The sequence below is a fragment of the Rhinopithecus roxellana genome, chromosome 7 (assembly GCF_007565055.1).
Source record: "Rhinopithecus roxellana isolate Shanxi Qingling chromosome 7, ASM756505v1, whole genome shotgun sequence".
Lineage (NCBI taxonomy): Eukaryota > Metazoa > Chordata > Mammalia > Primates > Cercopithecidae > Rhinopithecus > Rhinopithecus roxellana.
The window spans coordinates 65,783,862-65,802,931 of NC_044555.1; positions in this window are offsets into that span (position 1 = coordinate 65,783,862).

A 19,070-nucleotide genomic window follows, 5' to 3' on the forward strand; every position below is an offset into this window, starting at 1 on the left:
CCCTACACCCCTGCAGAGCGCAGCCCCGACACCCCTGCAGAGCACAACCCCAGAGCAGGAGAGAGGAGCAATGGATTTCTGAGCACTGCAGAAAGAGCGAGCCAGACGCAGGGCAGGAGCACAGGCTGGAGGCTCAGAGGACCTCCTCAGGGCCCTGGCTGCCTCTAACAGCCTCTCCCTGTCCCTGACTCCCCTCGGAAAATGTGACCGGCCAGGCCCTCCTGACAAGCCCCCGACGCACCTCCCCCTTCACAAGCTCCCAGGCGGAGGAGATGGAAAGCAGACCCTCCCGAATGTTTAACTTCAGCGGAGATGATAATAACTTTCCCATGGACGCAACTGTATCCTTTCCCTGTGTTCCTTCGGGGATCCCGAAACTCCATACGGTTCTCATTTGCAGCTCGTTCCTGAGGAGGCCTCATTTCCTCACCACACACCCCTGATGTGGTCAGGGTCTCCCTCCCACAGCCTGGGTGGGGGTGGGGGCGGGGGCGGGGGCGGGGCGCGAGTGGGGTAAGGAGCTTCTTTGAGCTTTTCTCTAACGCCTGCCCCCACCCCACTTTGCCAGCCGTGGCCTCCCCATCCCTCCCTTGGCCTCTGCACCTTCCCTACCACGGCCCCCAGCCCCAACACCTCAGGCCTTTCAGCTCCTGCTCTCCACTCCCAGGGGCCGCGGTCAGGGCTGGGGCTGTTCCCTAGGCAGAAGTGTCCTTTCTAGAAGTTTCTAGCACCTAGCCCGATGGGCATGTGGAATGATTCCAGGGGTTACCATTAGCACTCTATCCTATGTGAATGGCGCCTCCTGGAGTTATAAGACGAATGGTTCCCCTGCTAGGTCCTAAAAGGAGAGTCACTTCCCAGCCCCTTTCCAGCCAGGAGAAGACCCCAGCGGCTTTTTCCCACACCTCAACCCCCTCTTGCCAGCCAGCTCTGCTCCTTAAACTACTCCCACCGCACCCCTCTCATAACTTTGATCTTGCAGGAAACCAAGAGGAGTCCGAAGAGGAAAGAAAAAACAAGAGACTCTCACTTTGCTTAGCACTTTGGTTTGGTTGTTATTAACACTTTCACATTCACTGTACCTCTCAAGCTTCAAAACACCCCTGTGGGGGGCTTTGGGGAGGAGGTTTGTTACCACATTTGACAAAAGAAATGAGCAAGCAGAGACCCAGAGAGCTTTAGAGGAAGAACCTGGGTCCTGTTTCTGCCCCTCCATTTCAGAGGTCAGGAGGCAGGAAAGGAGGAAACGGAAGGTGAAGTCTCCTGCTCCAGCATGTCAGCTGTGTAACCGCGCATGAGTCACGTAATCGCTCTGTGTCTCGGTCTCTTCATCTGTAAAATGGGCATGATGATAGCATAGCTCTGGGTTAACAAAGGGGAAGTGTTAAGAACAGTGCCAGGCATGAAGTAAATGCTATTACTCTTCTTGCTGCTGATATTATGAGACGTGAATGAAAGATCACGGAACTCTGCTTCTCTTTTCCTCTCAGTCCCTAGTCTCCAATACCCACAGTCAGAGAACTTGGATGACAAGTAAGCCCCGTTGATGGTGCTGCTGTCTTCTCTGCATCTGGCTGTCACTTCAAGTCTGGCCATCATGTTTGGTTTTCCAGGCCTGGTTCCAGTGCATTCGATCCCTCTCTCCCCGTTGCCAGCCAGCCGGCCAGGGTCCGCCTGGGCCTCAGGGGTCCCAGATTTGCCTTCTTGGTTGCCCAAGGTCTCAGTAACCCACAGAGAAGCAAGCGTTTGGCTTGGAGCTTGGAGCAGTCCTCAGGAGCCAGGCTTGCCCTCTAGGGCCGGCCCTTCAGGGCGGTTCTTTTGTCTCAGGCTGGACACGAGATAAATAGATGTGATTAGGAGATCAAAGCCTTTTCCATAGGTTTGGCCTGAGGGGGCCCTTTGATCGGCCAGCCATCCCTTCACCGCCACCCACATCACCCCCACCACCCCTGTAGTCCTCTCTGCTCAGAAACCCTTCCCTGCTCTCCAGCTGCCGCCTCTGCTCCCCAAGCTGGGCCAGGCAAACCTTGCCTGGTAAAGGGTAGCTGCGTTTCCCCCCTCCAGGTTGTTTACTAAATCACCAGTTCGAAGCCGAAGCCAGCACGCTGCAGCAGGCCTGCGAAACCCAAATGGTTTCATTTTGAGCCTCAGTTGCAAAACCTGAAATCTTGATATGCTTGTAAATGATGGGCGGTGAATCACGCTCTCCGGGTATCTAATTAGATACAGGTCCTGCCCGGTCGGTCGCCTAGAACTTCACCCAGTAAAGGGAGGGATCATTAAGAGCATTCTTTCTTTTTCCTTTGAAAAGGGTAGGCATTCCCGTGTAAGTGCTTATTGTGGAGAACCTGTGGAATTTTCCTTAATTGCTCAGAATGTACCCTCTGCCATTGATGGGCTCCTGTTCAGGCTGCTCAGGCAGCTAAGCCCCCAAACTAGAAGGGAGGTGTGTTTATTACTGGGCACATTCCAGGACAGGACATCTCCTTGCCATCAATACAGGCCATGGGGGTCTTGGCTGGCCTGTCCCTGGGGCTGTCGTCCCTCTGTCTTAACATCATAGTTCTCCGGGCCCTGCTCAGGGAGTTGACAATGTGCAGGGCAACTGTGTGTCTGTGAGGGAGAATTTCCTTGTAAGAACACAGTTGTCTGGGAGATGGAGGACCGTTTCAGGGGAGAAACTCTAGGGAGGAGGGACACCCTTGCTCTGAGATTCCCTGGGGACGGGGGCAGACAAATGGGGGGCTCTGGCTGCTTTTCTACTTTCATCTCCAGAATGACAGGCCTTGGAGAAACTGTTTTTTCTAATCCAAGAGGGATGGATAACCTACGTTCATTCGTTGAACAAGTATTTAGTGAGTGCCTACCTTGTGCTAGGAGCTGGCCCAGGCACTGAGGATATATCAATGAACAAGATGGATACAAGATTTCACCTCTCATAGAGTGGAAACAGGAAACGTAATCAGTGAGTAAATTTTCTCACCTGCTAAAAAGGAGAGATGTGCTATGGACAAAAGTAAAAGGATGGAAGGGGAAGTGGGGGATTGGGCCAGTGAGCTGGGGGTGGTGGCTGTATTGGTAGGGTGGTCAGGGAAGTCTTATCAAGAAGGTAACATTAGCTGGGTGCGGTGGCTCACGCCTGTAATCCCAGCACTTTGGGAGGCTGAGGAGGGTGGATCACTTGAAGTCAGGAGTTCGAGACCAGCCTGGCCAACGTGGCAAAACCCCATCTCTACTAAAAATACAAAAATTAGCTGGGCGTGGTGGCATGTGCCTGTAGTCCTAGCTACTCGGGAGACTGAGGCAGGATAATTGCTTGAACTGGGGAGGTGGAGGTTCCAGTGAGCCGAGATTGTGCCACTGCACTCCAGCCTGGACAACAGAGCGAGACTCTGTCTCAAAAAATAAAATAAAATAAAAAGAAGATGAAGGGTCAGGTGCAGTGGCTCACGCCTGTAATCCCAGCACCTTGGGAGGCCAAGGCGGGTGGATCATGAGGTCAGGAGATCGAGACCATCCTGGCTAATGTGGTGAAACCCCGTCTCTACTAAAAATACAAAAAAAAAATTAGCTGGGTGTGGTGGTGGGCACCTGTAATCCCAGCTACTCGGGAGGCTGAGGAAGGAGAATGGCGTGAACTCGGGAGGCAGAGCTTGCAGTGAGCCGAGATCACGCCACTGCTCTTCAACAGAGCGAGAGTCAGTCTCAAAAAAAAAAAAAGAAGAAGAAGATGAAGAAGGTGACATTGGAGCAAAGTCTTAAAGGAGGTGAGAAATTTAGACCAGGCTAATTATCTCGAGAAATAGTGGTTCAGGCAGGGGAACTGCTGGTGCAAAGGCCCTAAGGCAGGATTGTTTGAAATGCCTCAGAATTGGCAAGGAGATCTTGGCTGGGGCAGAGGGAGAAGGAAAATGGAAAATACAGGCACAGAGGTGAGGGCTGGGGCAGATGATTGTACCATCTTGATGGCCATTGTCAGGACTCTGGCTTTTACTTTGAGTAAAATGGGGAGCCACTGCAGGGTGTTGAGCAAAGGGGTGACGTGATCCAACTTAGGTCTTAAAAAGATTTTCCTTCCTTCCTTCCTTCCTTCCTTCCTTCCTTCCTTCCTTCCTTCCTTCCTTCCTTCCTTCCTTCCGTTCCTCCCTCCCTCCCTCCCTTCCTCCCTCCCTCTCTCTCTCTTTCTTTCTTTCTTTTTTTTGACAGAATCTCACTCTGTCGCCCAGGCTGGAGTGCGGTGGGGCGATCTCGACTCACTGTAACCTCCGCCTCCTGGGTTCAAGCGATCCTCGTGTGTCAGCCTCCCGAGTAACTGGAATTACAGGCACCAGCCACCATGCCAGGCTAATTTTTTTTTTTTTTTTTTTTTGTATTTTTAGTAGAGACAGGGTTTCACCATGTTGGCCAGGCTGGTCTCGAACTCCTGACCTCAAGTGATCCTCTTGCCTTGGCCTCCCAAAGTGTTGGGATTACAGGCATGTAAAAGGGTTACCTTTCGAATACACACTTTTCAAATTTCTCATGCAGAATAAAAAGGAAAGAAGTATTATTAAATTTCAACACTGAGTTTCTAATACGTGCTAAGCATTGTGTGTTCCAGATACTAGAAGTATAGCAGGCTCTTCATTCAAAGAACTTACTGTGTTGTTTTGAGGGGAGGATGTCCTGTTGGAGACAGGAAACAAATTCAATTGCAACACTAAGGAAGAAGCACAGAGGTGACAGGTGAAGGGAGTAAATTACTTCCTGGGATGGGAAGAGTCAAGGAAGGCTTCCTGAAGAGATATCTGACCTGGGTTTTGAAGGCTGAATAGGAGTTTTCCAGGTGGACAAAGGGAAAAAGGTCATTTCAGCAGAGAAAACAACCTGTGGAAAGGAATGGAGACTTGAAAGAGCAGAGAACTGTAAGTAATTCAGAGAATGAGGGGACATTGTATTGTGGAGTGTGCTGGAGGGAGTGGCAGAGATGAAATTGAAGAGATAAAGGAGAGTGAGAGACAGAAAGAGTGAAAGAGAAGAAATGTCCGTCTCCTTTTTCCACGGCAGTTTAGGATGCATTCTCTACCCAGTTGATATGGCTTGGCTCTGTGTCCCTATGTCAAATTGTAATCCCCACCTGTCAGGGAAGGGGCTTGGTGAGAGGTGATTGAATCATGGGGGTGGACCCTTGCTGTTCTCATGATAGTGGGCGAGTTCTCATGAGATCTGGTTGTTTGAAAGTGTGTGGCACTTCCCCCTTTTCTCTCTCTCTCCTGCTCTTCCATGGTAAGATGTACTTGCTTCCCCTTCACCTTCCGGCATAATTGTAAGTTTCCTGGGGCCTCCCAGTCATGCTTCCTGTTAAGCCTGCAGAACTGTGAGTCAATTAAACCTCTCTTCTTCATAAGTTTAACCCAGTCTCAGGTAGCCCTTTATAGCAGCGTGAAAACCGACTGATACACTAGGCTTCACATGTCAACAACCATGTATCTGGTTTCTGATATTTCACCAGATCAAGTTTGATATGTTCTCTGTGATGTATTTCTTCCTAGTGTGGGTTCCCCCAGAAGCAGACCTGAGTGCAAGGAGTTTATTTGAGGGATGATCCCCAGAGATACCAGCAGGGGCACAGGGGACAGAGATAAGGAAGGGAAGCAGAGCTGTAGGGGGTGAGCAAATGGCAGGTGGGAAACAGCCTTAATCCTGCCGGGGTCCCTTGGGAATCAGCAAGAAATTTGCCCCAGAGTTGTCTCACTTGAGGGGTGAAGGGGCTGGGGCATTCATCCTCCTGTCCCATCAGTCATGAGTTAAGGGCTGTTGCCTGGGGTTGATGATTCCTTGGCCCTCCCAGCCTGCCCTGCAGCCTGGGCCACCCCCATGCAAACAGCTGGAGATCTGAAAGTGAGTACCTAGGGCATATGCTTAGGCACCTACCATGTCTGTCACAATTTTTTCAAGGACCCGCTATGTCTACGTCACTGTGCCAGAGGGGCCTTGGGCCCACCTGTGGCCAAGGAGGACGCTGATATGAGTAGAGGCAAAGGGAGACCAATTGAGTCCCACCTTTAGGCGCTGGGGGCTCCATCTGGCTGCAGTCCACATGGCATAGGCTCAGAGGAAAAGGGAGAGAGGGATGAGGAAAGGGCTGGCTGGGACACTGGTTCTGGTGTTAGGTGTAGGAGAAGAGTCAAAAATCTCTCTCTTTTAGGCCGGGCGTGGTGGCTCACATCTGTAATCCTAGCACTTTGGGAGGCTGAGGTGGGCAGATCACCTGAGGTCAGGAGTTCAAGACCAACCTGGGCAACATGGTGAAACCCCATCTCTACTAAAAATATTAAAAAATTAGCTGGGTATGGTGGTGCGTGCCTGTGTTCCCAGCTACTCAGGAGGCTGAGGCTCAAGAATCGCTTGAACCTGGGTGGCAGAGGTTGCAGTGAGCCGAGATTGCTCCACTACACTCCAGCCTAGGCGACAGAGCAAGACTCTGTGTCAATAAAAAAAAAAAAAAAAACAAAACTCAATTTTTAAATCGTGGTTAAATATATATAACATAAACATTCACGTTGTTCTACAACCATTAGGGTCATCCATTTCCAGGACTTTGTCATCTTCCCAAACAGAAACTCAGGACCTTTGAACAGAAGCTCCCTGCTGCCCCCTTCCCCCAGGCTCTGGTAGCCTCCAGTCTACTTTCCATGTCTACTTGACTACTTAGGTATTTCATATAAGTGGAATCATACAAATATTTGTCCTTTCATGTCTGGCTTCTTTATTTCATTCTTCTGAGACGGAGTCTCTCTCTGTGGTGCCCAGGCTGTAGTGCAGTGGTGCGATCCTGGCTCACTGCAACCTGTGCCTCCCTCCCAGGTTCAAGTGATTCTCTTGCCTCTGCCTCCTGAGTAGCTGGGACTACAGGCACGCATCACCACACCTGGGTAATTTTTGTATTTTTTTGGTAAAGACAGGGTTTCGCCATGTTAGCCAGGCTGATCTCCAACTCCTGACCTCAGGCTGCCTGCTTCAGCCTCCCAAAGTGCTGGGATTACAGGCGTGAGCCACGGTGCCCAGCCCATGGCTTCTTTCACTTAGCATACTGTCTTGAAGGTTCATCCATGTTGTAGTATGTATCAGAATTTTCTTCCTTTTTAAAGTTAATAGCCCATTGTATGAATATACCACGTTTTGTTTATGGACATTTGGGTTGCTTCCACCTTTTGGCTGTTATGAATAATGCTGCTATGAACAAGAGTGTACAAATATCTGTTGGAATCCCTGCTTTCAGTTCTTCGGGATATATGCCCAGAAGTGGCATTGCTGGATCATATTGTAATTCTATGTTTAACTTTTTGAGGCACTGCCATGCCGTTTTCCACAGTGGCTGTGCCTTTTCTCATTCCCCCTGGAAGAAATACATGAGAATCTCTTAAAGACACTGGTGCAGCTCTCTATGCCAGCTGGTGAGGCGGGGACAGGATGAGGAACACCCTCCACCTGGAGAGATTTTGGCAGAGTCACGTGAGGACACACCCAGATTGACAAGGCAAGGCCTAGTGACAGTGGAAGGGGCCCTTTTGGTGTTTGAGCTTCTGGCTTATGCCATGCATAGCTGCATCACTTTGGTTGGATTATGTCATAGTGTTGGACAGCAAGAAGGACATGGGTTTGAGTCCTGCCTTGACTGTGGCTGTGTGACCTCAGGCAAAGGACTTCATCTTCCTGAGCCTTGATTTCCTTCTCTGTACAAATAAATCAGCAAAGTAACCGGGTTGGGGGGGCCGCTCAGTGAAGTAGTGCAAGTACAGGGCTTAGTGCAGGTCCTGGCAGGTGGCTTGTGCCCAGTCAGGGGGTGCCATTGTCATTATGATCTATTCCTGGGGAGTCCGCTGAGGGCGAGCATCTTGGTGGCAACTTATGCACCTAAAGCCCAAGGTTAAGAGCCTATGTGGTATCCATTACCGTGCTAGGATTTGAGGCTGGAGTGCCGCAGTAGCGTCTGTGAGATGTTGCCCAGACTCCCTTCAAGGAAGGACTTGCTGTCCCACTTTGTGGGGGTGCTTTCAGGGGCCCCTTCCAGCTGTTGGCAACTTTAGGGTCTGCCTCAGCTACAGAGAGTGCCTTGCTCAAAGTCACACTCTTCCAATGACCTTTTAGTAGGGGGGAATAAAGGCCTAGTCACCTCTGGACATATCTGGACAACTCTATGATGGGCTGAATAATTTCTCCTCCTTCCTGCCAAGATGCCCGTGTCCTAGTTTCCAGAACCTGTGAATATGTTCATTACCTTACAGGGCAAAAGGGACTTTGCAGGTATGACTAAGTTAAGGATCTGGAGATGGGGAGATTGTCTGGCATTATCCTAGTTGGTCCCATGTCATCACAAGGGTCCTTGTAAGGGAGAGGCAGGAGGATCAGAGTCAGAAAAGGAGACATGACAACAAAAGCAGAGGTCAGAGTGAATGTAATGGCCAGCTTGGGAGGTGCAAGAAGGGGCTGCGAGCCAAGGGATGCAGGTGGCTTCTAGAAGTTGGAAAGGGCAAGGAAACGGATTCTCCCCAGAGCCTCCCGAAGGAATCAGCCCAACTGACACCTTGATTTTAAGCTTCTGACCTCCAGAACCGTAAGAGAATAAATGTGTTGTAAGCTCGTAAGTAAGCGGTCATTTGTTCCGCTGCCGTAGGAAAGGAGTCCAACCCTGCAAGGCCATTCTAGCTGCAGGGCTCCCCAGGGTATGGCGGTCAGCAGAGGCTGTCACTGAGCCTACCTCACAGCTGTCAGCTCCCTCTGTCCAGTCCCACTCTCTTCCCCTCCCTTCCCCAGGCCATGGTGCCACGGGATCTCCCTAAAACAACCCCCTGCTCCTTAAACTCCATCTCATGAGTCTACTTCATGAGGAACCCGCCCTGAGACAGTTGGCATTTTTTTTAAATGCTTTATTATGGAAAAGTTCGAACATATGCAAAAGTAGCCAGAATAATGTACTGATCTCCCATGATCATATCACCCAGCTTTGACAATCGTGTTTGTTCTATATGGCAACGGTATTTTTATTTTTTGAGACGGAGTTTCACTCTTGTTACCCAGCCTGGAGTGCAGTGGCGTGATCTCGGCTCACCACAACCTCCGCCTCCCGAGTTCAAGCTATTCTCCTGCCTCAGCCCCCCAAGTAGCTGGGATTACAGGCATGCACCACCACACCCGGCTAATTTTTTTGCATTTTTGGTAGAGACGGCGTTTCTCCATTGTTGGTCAAGCTGATCTCGAACTCCCATCCTCAGGTGATCCAACCGCCTCAGCCTTCCAAAGTGCTGGGATTATAGGGGTGAGCCACCGCACCCGGCCAGCAATGGTATTAATAGCTTAAAGGAAGAAGCAGAGCTCCTGCCCTGGAGATGATGATGGTCTAGGTGAGGAGTGAAGATGTTGCAGACACCTCAGGGGCCAAGAGTGCCCAGCAGCAGCGACCACGCCCCCCAGGACTGTCAGGCCAGGGGAGCAGAGAAGCATCCTTGTGGACAGGCAGCAAAGGAGAACCGGCAGGATGGGCCACGTCATTGTGAAGGAGTGGCTCCTGTGGTCCTGGGCACACCTGAGTTTGAGGCAGGGGGCACAGAGCCCTTAGAGAGAGTAGGTACAGCATCATCCGCTTTTGTGTTTCATTCCATTGTCTTTCGAATCTGTTTTTGTTTCGTTTTAATGGCCCTCCATCTGTTTCTCCAGACTCTGTTAGTAACAACCATGCTAGAACACTGCCAGGTACTGGGCTAAGCACTTTCCACAGCTTATCTCCCTAATCCTCCCAACCGCCGGAGGAGGCAGATACTATTTTTATCTCCATTTAATTTATCCCCATTTCACTGAGACTCAGTGAAGGAAGGCCACTTGGGTTTCCACGGATGGTGCATTCGTTTCCTGGGGCTGCTGGAACAAAGTACTCCAGATTGGGTGGTTGACAACAGGCATGGATTCTCTCGCTGTTCTGGAAGCCAGCGGTCTGAAACTAAGGTGCCAGTGGGGTCACGCCTTCTCTGGAGGCTCTCGGGGAGGATCCTTCCCTGCCTTGACCAGCTTCTGGGGGTTCCAGGTGTTTCGTGGCTTTGGCTGCATCACTCCAATCTCTGCCTTCGTCTTCTTGCCACCTTCTCTCCATGTGTTTTTCCTCTATGTGTCTCTTATAAGGACCCCCGTCATTGGATTTAGGGCCCACCTGAATAATCCAGGATCATCTCATCTCAAGATCCTTAATTGCATCTGCAAAATCCTTTTTCCAAATAAGGTCACATGCACAGGTTCTGGGGATTAGGACACGGGCATAGGTTTTGTGGGGCCACCATTCAACCCACTGCAGGTCCCATAAGGCAGAACAGGGGTCAGAACCCAAGAAAAAGGATCAGTTGTCACTTCAATGTGATAGGATCTTGCTGAGAAGGGTTGCACCAGTAGGAATCCCTTGTGGTGGTTTTAAAACCTGTCCACAAATTCTTTAACACTCCTCCCACCAAAATGTGGCATCTCTGCCCCGCCCCTTGAATCTGGGTGGGCTTGTGACTCACTTGTAACCCAAAGAACATAGCGAAGGGATGCCACGTGACTTCCAATGGTGGATCAGAAACTATGATACAGTGACAGCCTTTTTTTTTTTTTTTTTTTTGAGATGGAGCCTTGCTCTGTCACCCAGGCAGGAGTGCAGTGGTGCGATCTCAGCTCACTGCAAACTCTGCCTCCTGGGTTCATGCCATTCTCCTGCCCCAGCCTCCCGAGTAGCTGGGACTACAGGTGCCCACTCCACACCCGGCTAATTTTTTTTTTTTGTATTTTTAGTAGAGATGGGGTTTCACCGTGTTAGCCAGGATGGTCTCAATCTCCTGACCTTGTGATCTGCCCACCTCGGCCTCCCAAAGTGCTGGGATTACAGGCGTGAGCCACCGTGCCCAGCTGTGACTGCCTTTTTTGAAGAAACATTTACCTTTGGAGCTCTGAGCTACCATATGAGCCATCTGACTGCCCTGCTACCACCACGCTGGGAGGAAACCCAGGTCACATGGAGAGGTCACCTGTAGGTGTTTCTTTCTTTCCTTCTTTTCTTTCTTTCTTTCTTTCTTTCTTTCTTTCTTTCTTTCTTTCTTTCTTTCTTTCTTTCTTTCTTTCTTTCTTTCTTTCCTTTTCTTTCTTTCTTTTTTTTTTTTTTTTATGGAGTCTTGTTCTGTTGTGAATGCTGAAGTGCAGTGGCACAATCTTGGCTCACTGCAACCTCTGCCTCCCGGGTTCAAGCTGTTCTCCTGCCTCAGCCTCCTGAGTAACTGAGACTACAGGTGCCCACCGCTGCCCGGATAGTTTACCTTTAGGTGTTCGGATCTGCAATCTAGCTGGGATCCCATCGACAGCCAGCATTGCCCCCCAGGCCTGTGACTGAAGAGACCTCCACATATTCCAGCCCCACCCCCAGCCATGGAGTCTTCTCAGCTGAGACCCCAGACATCACGGAACAAAGATAAGCAGTCCCTGCTGTCCCCTGGCTGAATTCCTGACCCTCAGAATCTGTGAGTCTAATCAAATAGTTGTTTTCTGCCACTTAGTTTGGGGGTAGCTTGTCACACAGCACCAGTAACCAGGACACCCCTCCTTATTGGGAGAGAGAAAGCCTCAAATTGGGGGTTAGCAGTTCCTGAAAAATAGATCAGATTCAGAGAGACAAAAACAAATCTCCAAACAAAACAAAACAAAACAAAACAAAAAAAAGAAAAGATCTTTTGTGTGCAAACCCTCCCCTCACCCCAATTCCTGGTGGTTCTGAGAAATGAGGTGAGGTGGGGAGGGGTGCACAGAAATGAAATCAGCCCCTCTCAGCATGAGAAGGCAGCCCTCAGGCCTTCCACAGCTGTCTTCCTTCCAGCCCCAGCCGGAGGGAGGCTCGCAGCCCCCGAACGTGGGCTTTGGTGGAGCCCAGCTGCAGTCACAACTTCCCACACAGCTGCGGTGGACTAGAGGCTCCAGCCACATCCCTTCCCAGGTCCTGGCCACCTGACTGACCACACCATCCCCAAGGTCCAGGCTCCCCTGCAGCAGGGGGCCGGCTGCTCCCCAGTCCTGTCTTTGCCAGGGCCCAGGCTTGTGTGCAGCGCTGGCCGCCAACTACAGCACAAGCCCATTCATTTGCTGGATTGGATTTTTTGGATTTTGTCATTTGCTATGCGGAGGTTTTCTTTCTGACTAATTTGTTTACCAGGTTTAATTCTTCAATCATGTTTTCATTTTAGGAGATTTCAGGGTAATTATGAACTTTGAATAAATCCATCTGAGGCACCAAAGTGCTCTGAGCACAGCTCTGTCAGGGCCTGCCATTTCCTTGCTACATTGAGACTTGGTGGGAATAGTACCTTTACTGCCCACCCCCACCTCAGCTCCTGCAATTGGAAACAGCTGAGCCTCTAGGAGAGGCCAAGGTCAGGATTTGGGAAAAGCCCCAACTGAAAACCACACTGGGGTTGGGGAGAGATGGAATCAGGCCGGTGTGTGAGTGAGGCTGCAGAACCTTGGAGAGTCTGGGGCCCCACCCCACCCACCTTGCCCAGGCTACTCCCCAGGGCATGGAGCAGAGGGAGCGGAGACTGGGGCTGCCTCAGCATTGCCAGCTGCATGTTTGTCGAAGCAGGGTGCAAGGCATTGTTGGGGAGGGAAAAATGCTTCCCTGCATCTATCTAGATTCTTTAGTTGGGTTATGAATTAAATTGACATGAAACAGATTAGCAGGAGAAAAACCATTTTAATTACACACATTCGCATGGGAGTCCCATAAAGCCATGAAACCCAAAGAAGGGCCAGATGATGGAAGCTTGCATCGTATCATGAGCTACAGAAAAGAATAGGGGTTCTGGGCTTCTGGGGGGTGCTGGAGACAAATTTTGGGCGGGTGAGAAGAAGAAATGTCCGGAGAATAAAGGTTGCCTTGTTATGTAGATAAAAGTCTCTTAGGTGATAAAAGTTGAGCAGCTCTCTTCCTGCTACAGATACTTTTACTCATGAAAATGTCCTTTACAAAATGGGAGTTTTTCAGAGCTACTGCTGTGTCTGCAGTTTCTCAAAATAACCAGCTTGAAATAATCAATATGCCAGAGAGGTATATTCTGGGGTGGTATTTTCTGGTTTCCTACAGTCATGTTTTGGGGTGGTGCGTCCTGAGCCCCAGCAGGTGTAGAGACCAGAGGCTACAACTCTAGTTCCAGTATCGTAGCCCTGAGCAGTGGGGCAAAGAGTTTCTGAGCCCTCAGGAGTAAAACAGAAATATATCAAGGATGATGATGTGATGATGACAATTTCTGTTCCATCAGTTTGCAGACTTGTCACAAAGGAGCTGAGGCAGGAGGAGACATTCTGTAAACTGTATCACGTGGCACAGTTGTGAGGTGGTGGTGGTGCTGTGGAACAAGGTCTCTTGGTCATAACAGCAGGATCACACTGGCAGGCTGGGGTGATGTGACACCCAACCAACCAATATAAAGGTAGGAAATGCCACCAGGCCCCCGGATGTCTTGACTCTGTCACTGTTTCTCAACCTAATGGGTCTGGCTCCTGAGTGTGCTGGGATGGTCTCTATGGGAGTATGTGAGTGTATCAATTGGGTTCTGGTCTCAGCACCTTAACAACACCACACAGGAGGGTTGTCTGTGTCCGGAATCTTATTAGTACTAACAAATTAGAGTTGCTTAATCTGCATATCCATATCAAACCTACAGCCAGCTGGGTGGGTGTGTGGTGCAGAACCGGCATGTGCACTACTCATAACTAGGATCAATGCATTAGGCTTAGCTAATTTACATGCAGCCAATTACAGCAATGGTGTAAGGAGCAAAACTGCCAAGAGAACCAATCACATACAGGGAATTCTTCACTGCAGAATGTAAGACCCCTGAGCTCCTAGAGCTTCATGGCACTTGTTCCCACCACAGAGTATAGGCTGAATGGGAACTCCAGACTTGCTCTGATGAGAATTCGGTAGTAGATCAGATCCACAGTGACAGTGACACCCTAGGCAGGGGCTGGTGCAAGGGAGGGAGTGTCCATACTGTCTTCATTTGGGTTTTCCCAGAATCAAGCCTGGGAGAAGGAAACACCAGCAAAGGCGTGCAGGTGTAAGGCAGGACAGTTAACGAAGGGTGCACGATCAAGCCAGGTACTCCTGTGGGTAACTGCTATGGCTGAATTCTGTCCCTCTCCCAAATTCATGTTTTGAAGTCCTAAACCCCAGGACCTCAGAATGTCATCTTATTTGGAAACAGGGTCCTTAAAGAGGTAATTAAGTTAAAATGAAGTCGTTAGGTTGGGCCCTAATCCAATGTGACTGGCGTCTTTTTAAGAAGAGATTGGGACACAGACATGCACAGAGAGAAGGCCATGTGAAGACGCAAGGAAAAGACAGCCATCTACAAGCCAAGAAGAGAGGCCTCAGAAGGAACCAACCCTGCTGACACCTTGATCTTGGACTTCCAATCTCCAGAGCTGTGGGAAAATACATTTATGTTGTTAAAGCCCCCCAGTTGTGTGGTACTTTGTTATGCTGGCCCTCACAGACTAAGACAGCGAATACGACCCCTTTCCTTTGGGGGAGACAGTGTACACAGGCTTCTGAGTTATCCCACCTGAGAGGTAAGGAGGCTAGGGTGTTTATCTACCAATTTGTATCAGTCATTTCTTGGGGGGCTGTTCTCGGGGGCATTAACTCCCACACTTCCAGCCTGCCACGGGGGCAGGCAAAGTAGTTTGGCAAACAGTAGAAGCCCCCAGATGAAGAAATGCAGGGGTGGCCACTGGGAAGCTGAGCCTGAATGCACTCAGAAGTTAAGAGCAAGGGGATTTGTAAGAGGCAATGATAATGATGGCATCTGCTACATAGACCTATGAGACAGTGATGCACTATCTTAGGTACCCGCCCAGAGGCTAAGGTGCTGTGGACTTTTACCTCTAACCCGAAGGAATGTGCATGTGTGCGGTGTGTCTATTACTAGTGAGATTTTGTCTAAATAGAATACAGACGTTTTTATTGGATAATCCTGTGTAATGTTGTATAACCCTATAATAAATGTTATTTGCATTTATTAGTTTCCATGGTTAGTTTCCATGCCAAAGCCGGCGAATTCAAGGGAACATGTACTAGGGTTCACTGTGGTCTTGGACCCTGGTAACTTTGCTGGTTTCACTAGTGAGGCCTGGAGGAGTTCACTGCCTCTTGCCAATTTTATACTTGTGTCCTGGGCACAGCTAAGATAAGGGTGCTTTGAGTCAGGTTTCTTGGTTTCAAGCAGCCGAAACCAACAATAGCTGACTTCGATAGGAAAGGGATTTCCGGAAGGCTGTGTTCACAGACCTGAGGGAAGGTAACAGGACTCACAGTCAAGAACACTCGGGTGGAGGGGTGCATGGGGGGAGGGGACTTTTTAGCATAGTATCTGCAGGACCCCTGGAGGTTGACACCATGGTGACATTGTCCCTGCTTCTTTATGATGTTCAGTGTTAGTGGGGTTGGAGATCTTAGCTGCTGGGAGTGGGGGATTTAGGGAGAGGAGCTTGGTCATGAGCTTCTCTAAGGGGGATCAGAGCATGTGTTTCCCCCGTATTACCCAAACCAGGGCATGCCTCCCAAATGGGATAGACACTTGTCTTTGTCACATGGGTGGGGAAAAATTCCAGAAGGGAGGGAAGAGTAGGGCAAGGATATGTTCCTGTGACTCCTGGTTCATTTGCTCAGGTTCAGGTCAGGCTAGTGGGAACAATGGGTAGATCTGAGGTTTGGCTGGATGTGGAGTGGGTTCCCTTGACCAGGGATCCCTGTGGGCCTCAGTTGCCACCAAGAGGCAGAAGCAGGAAGACTGAGGGATGCTGGGTGGTCTTATCACAACAAACCACTCCAAAATAGTGGCTTAAAACCATAGCAGTCACTTATGTTGCTTACTAATCTGGGCATTGACTGGGTTCAGCCAGGCAGTTCTCCCTAGGGGTCACTAGGGTTGCAATGGCCTGGTGGCTGAAGCTGGAGTCATTTCACTCACTTGTCTGCCTCTTGAGCTGGGAAGATTCAAACTGCCAAAGTGGAACCAGATGGGGACTCTTTGGGCCTCCTTCTCTCTGTATGGTCTTGCCACATGGCCTTTCCAAGATGGCGGCTCAGGACAATTGAGTTTCTTACATATCAGCTCACGGCTTCCAAGAAAGAGAACCAGACAGCTGGGTGCGGTGGCTCATGCCTGTAATCCCAATACTTTGGGAGGCCAAGGAGGGTGGATCACCTGAGGTCAGAAGTTCAAGACCAGCCTGGTCAACATGATGAAACCCCGTTTCTACTAAATATACAAAAATTAGCCAGGCATGGTGGCAGGCACCTGTAATCCTAGCTACTCAGGAGGTTGAGGCAGGAGAATCGCTTGAACCTGGGAGGCGGAGGTTGCAGTGAGCCGAGATCATGCCATTGCGCTCCAGCCTGGGTGACAAGAGCAAAACTTCATCTCAAAAAAAAAAAACAAAACCAAAAAAACCCAAAAAACCAAAACCAGACAAAAGCTGTATCACCTTTTATGACCTAGTCTTGGAAATCACTTCCAAGTGATAGAGTGGAAGCAGCATCACTTCCACTGTGTTCTATTCGTTCCATGTGAGTCAGGAAGGCCAGCTTCTTGGGAGGGGCAGGGGATTGGACTCCTCCACTCTTTGATGAGAGGACTGCCGCAGAATTTGTGGACATGTTTAAAACCATTACAGTGGGCTGGGCAGTGGCTCACACCTGTAATGCCAGCACTTTGGGAGGCCTAGGCAAGAGGATTGCTTGAGCCCAGGAAGTTCGAGACCAGCCTGGGCAACATAGAGGGACCTCCATCTCTCACAAACAAAAACAAAAACAAAACAGAGAGAAAGAAAAAAATGGCTAGGAGATGGTGAACAGCCATTTCACTTGACGGTTTGACTGGACCAACACATTTTTCATTCTCAATTTTCTAACTTGGCTGCTTGTTTCCCACACTGCAAAAAGGCCAGGGCTCAAACTCCCCAGCAGCATATCAGTAACTAAAATGTTTGCACTTAGCGGGCTGGACTCTAGTTAATCCAGCTTCATCATTATGCCAGGAGAGCTCATTCCAACTGAAATTTGACTATTGGTTTTTAATTTTGGTGCCATTTTTCAAGCTGATGGCTCTTCTGGCTGACAGTGAATTACCCGGGGTGCAAATTAAATACAATAGAATTGCTAATCAGGCTATTAGAATACGTGGACAGGAGGAAAGCTACAAGTTGTCAGACCTGGGTGGGTTCTCTCCTTGCTTTTTGGACAGAATTTGTGTGACTTTGAATGGGCTTATGCATAGAACTGGTACAAATATTGGAAACAGACGCCTGCAGGCAGCGAGGGAGATGGAGCAAGTGCCTGCAAAGCCTGCGATTGTACACCGGTTTGGTTGGTTCCCCTTTGCAGGAAAAATCTTGTCCTATAAGTACTCATGTCCCTGGGGATTGCTGTCTAATGTTCCATACACTCTTCTCATGCAAGGAAGTGTCGAAATTTAATTCTCAACCTCCAGGCCCACAAGGAAGGCATCAAATATCTGACATAATGAACAATGTTTTCGGATTTCTAAATTTAGAGGGAAGGTGAGAATGCACTAGTGGTTTTTCTCATGTCTAATTCTAAGCAAAGACAGAAAGACGGTCGAAGACTTCATGTAGCACATTCAGTCAGAGTTTCTTTGTGTGTGTGTGCTTCTTTAATCCCCACAAGACTAATTGAGAAGAAACAGATTCAGGAGCCACTTCCTAAGGAGGCAGTGCTTGATGCCAAGAGGTAGTTCAGTAAGTCAGGAGGTGTTTGACCATCAGAGAAGATAGAATGTGGTCTTCAAGGGCAAACATGCAAACCAGGATGCTGTCCAGTAATGCCACTGGGAGTGGGGGTGAGCTGGAGATCATACCTGCAAGTGAGGGAGGACTCCTACTGAATCAATCACAGCAAACACTTACCAAGGCCTGCCAGCCATGTCTGACCACTTGAAGTGCTTGCAGCATTTAATTTTCACAGCAGCCTTATGAGGTGTGGATTATGATCACTCCCATTTAATGGATGTTAACTTGGAGGTTAGGTGACTTCCTGGAGTGTGTTAGTCAATTTTGCATTGCTGTAAAGGAATACCTGAGGCTGGCTACTTTATAAAAAAAAGAGTACGTTTCTGCAGGCTGTATGAAAAGCATGGCACAGTCGTCTGCTCCTGTCGAGGACTCGGGAAGCTTCCAATCATGGCGAAGAGCAAAGGGGGAGCTGGTGTATCACATGGCAAGAGAGGGAGCAAGAGAGATGGGGGAAGGTGCCAGCCTGTCTTAAACAACCAGATCTTGTGTGAACTCATAGAGTGAGAACTCACTCATTACCGCAAGGACAGCACCAAGCCATTCATGAGGGATCCTTCCTCATGACCCAAACACCTCCCACCAGGCCCACCTCCAACATCGGAGGTCACATTGCAACATGAGACTTGGAGGGGACAAAAAACATCTAAACCACATTACCAGGGTCACCCAACAAATTCATGGCAGAGCTAGTGTTTATTAGATTGGGTTCAGCTATCAGAGACAGGAGAAAAAATCTGAGTAAGGCATAAACAAGATAGACATCCTTTCTTACAAAAACAAAGATTCGGGGCCAGGTGCAGTGGCTCATGCCTATTATCCCAGCACTTTGGGAGGCCAAGGTGGGAGGATCACTAGAGGCCAGTGATCTCAACATAATGAGACCCTGTCTCTACAAAATTTAAAAAGTAACCAGGTGTGGTGTGTGCCTGTAGTCCTAGCTACTTGGCAGGCTGAGGAGGGAGGATCACTTGAGACCAGGAGTTGGAGGCTTCAGTGAACTATGATTGTGCCACTGCACTCCAGCCTGGTTAACAGAGTGAGACTCTATCTCTAAAAAAGCCCCAAAACCCACGATGTTTTGAGGTATACAGTCTAATTCCAGTACAGCAGCTCCATAACCATCTGCCACCCAACTTCTTCTTTCTTGTTTCTTTACCATCTTCAACACATGGTCTCTGCCTTGGGTTGCCAGATAAAATACAGGACAC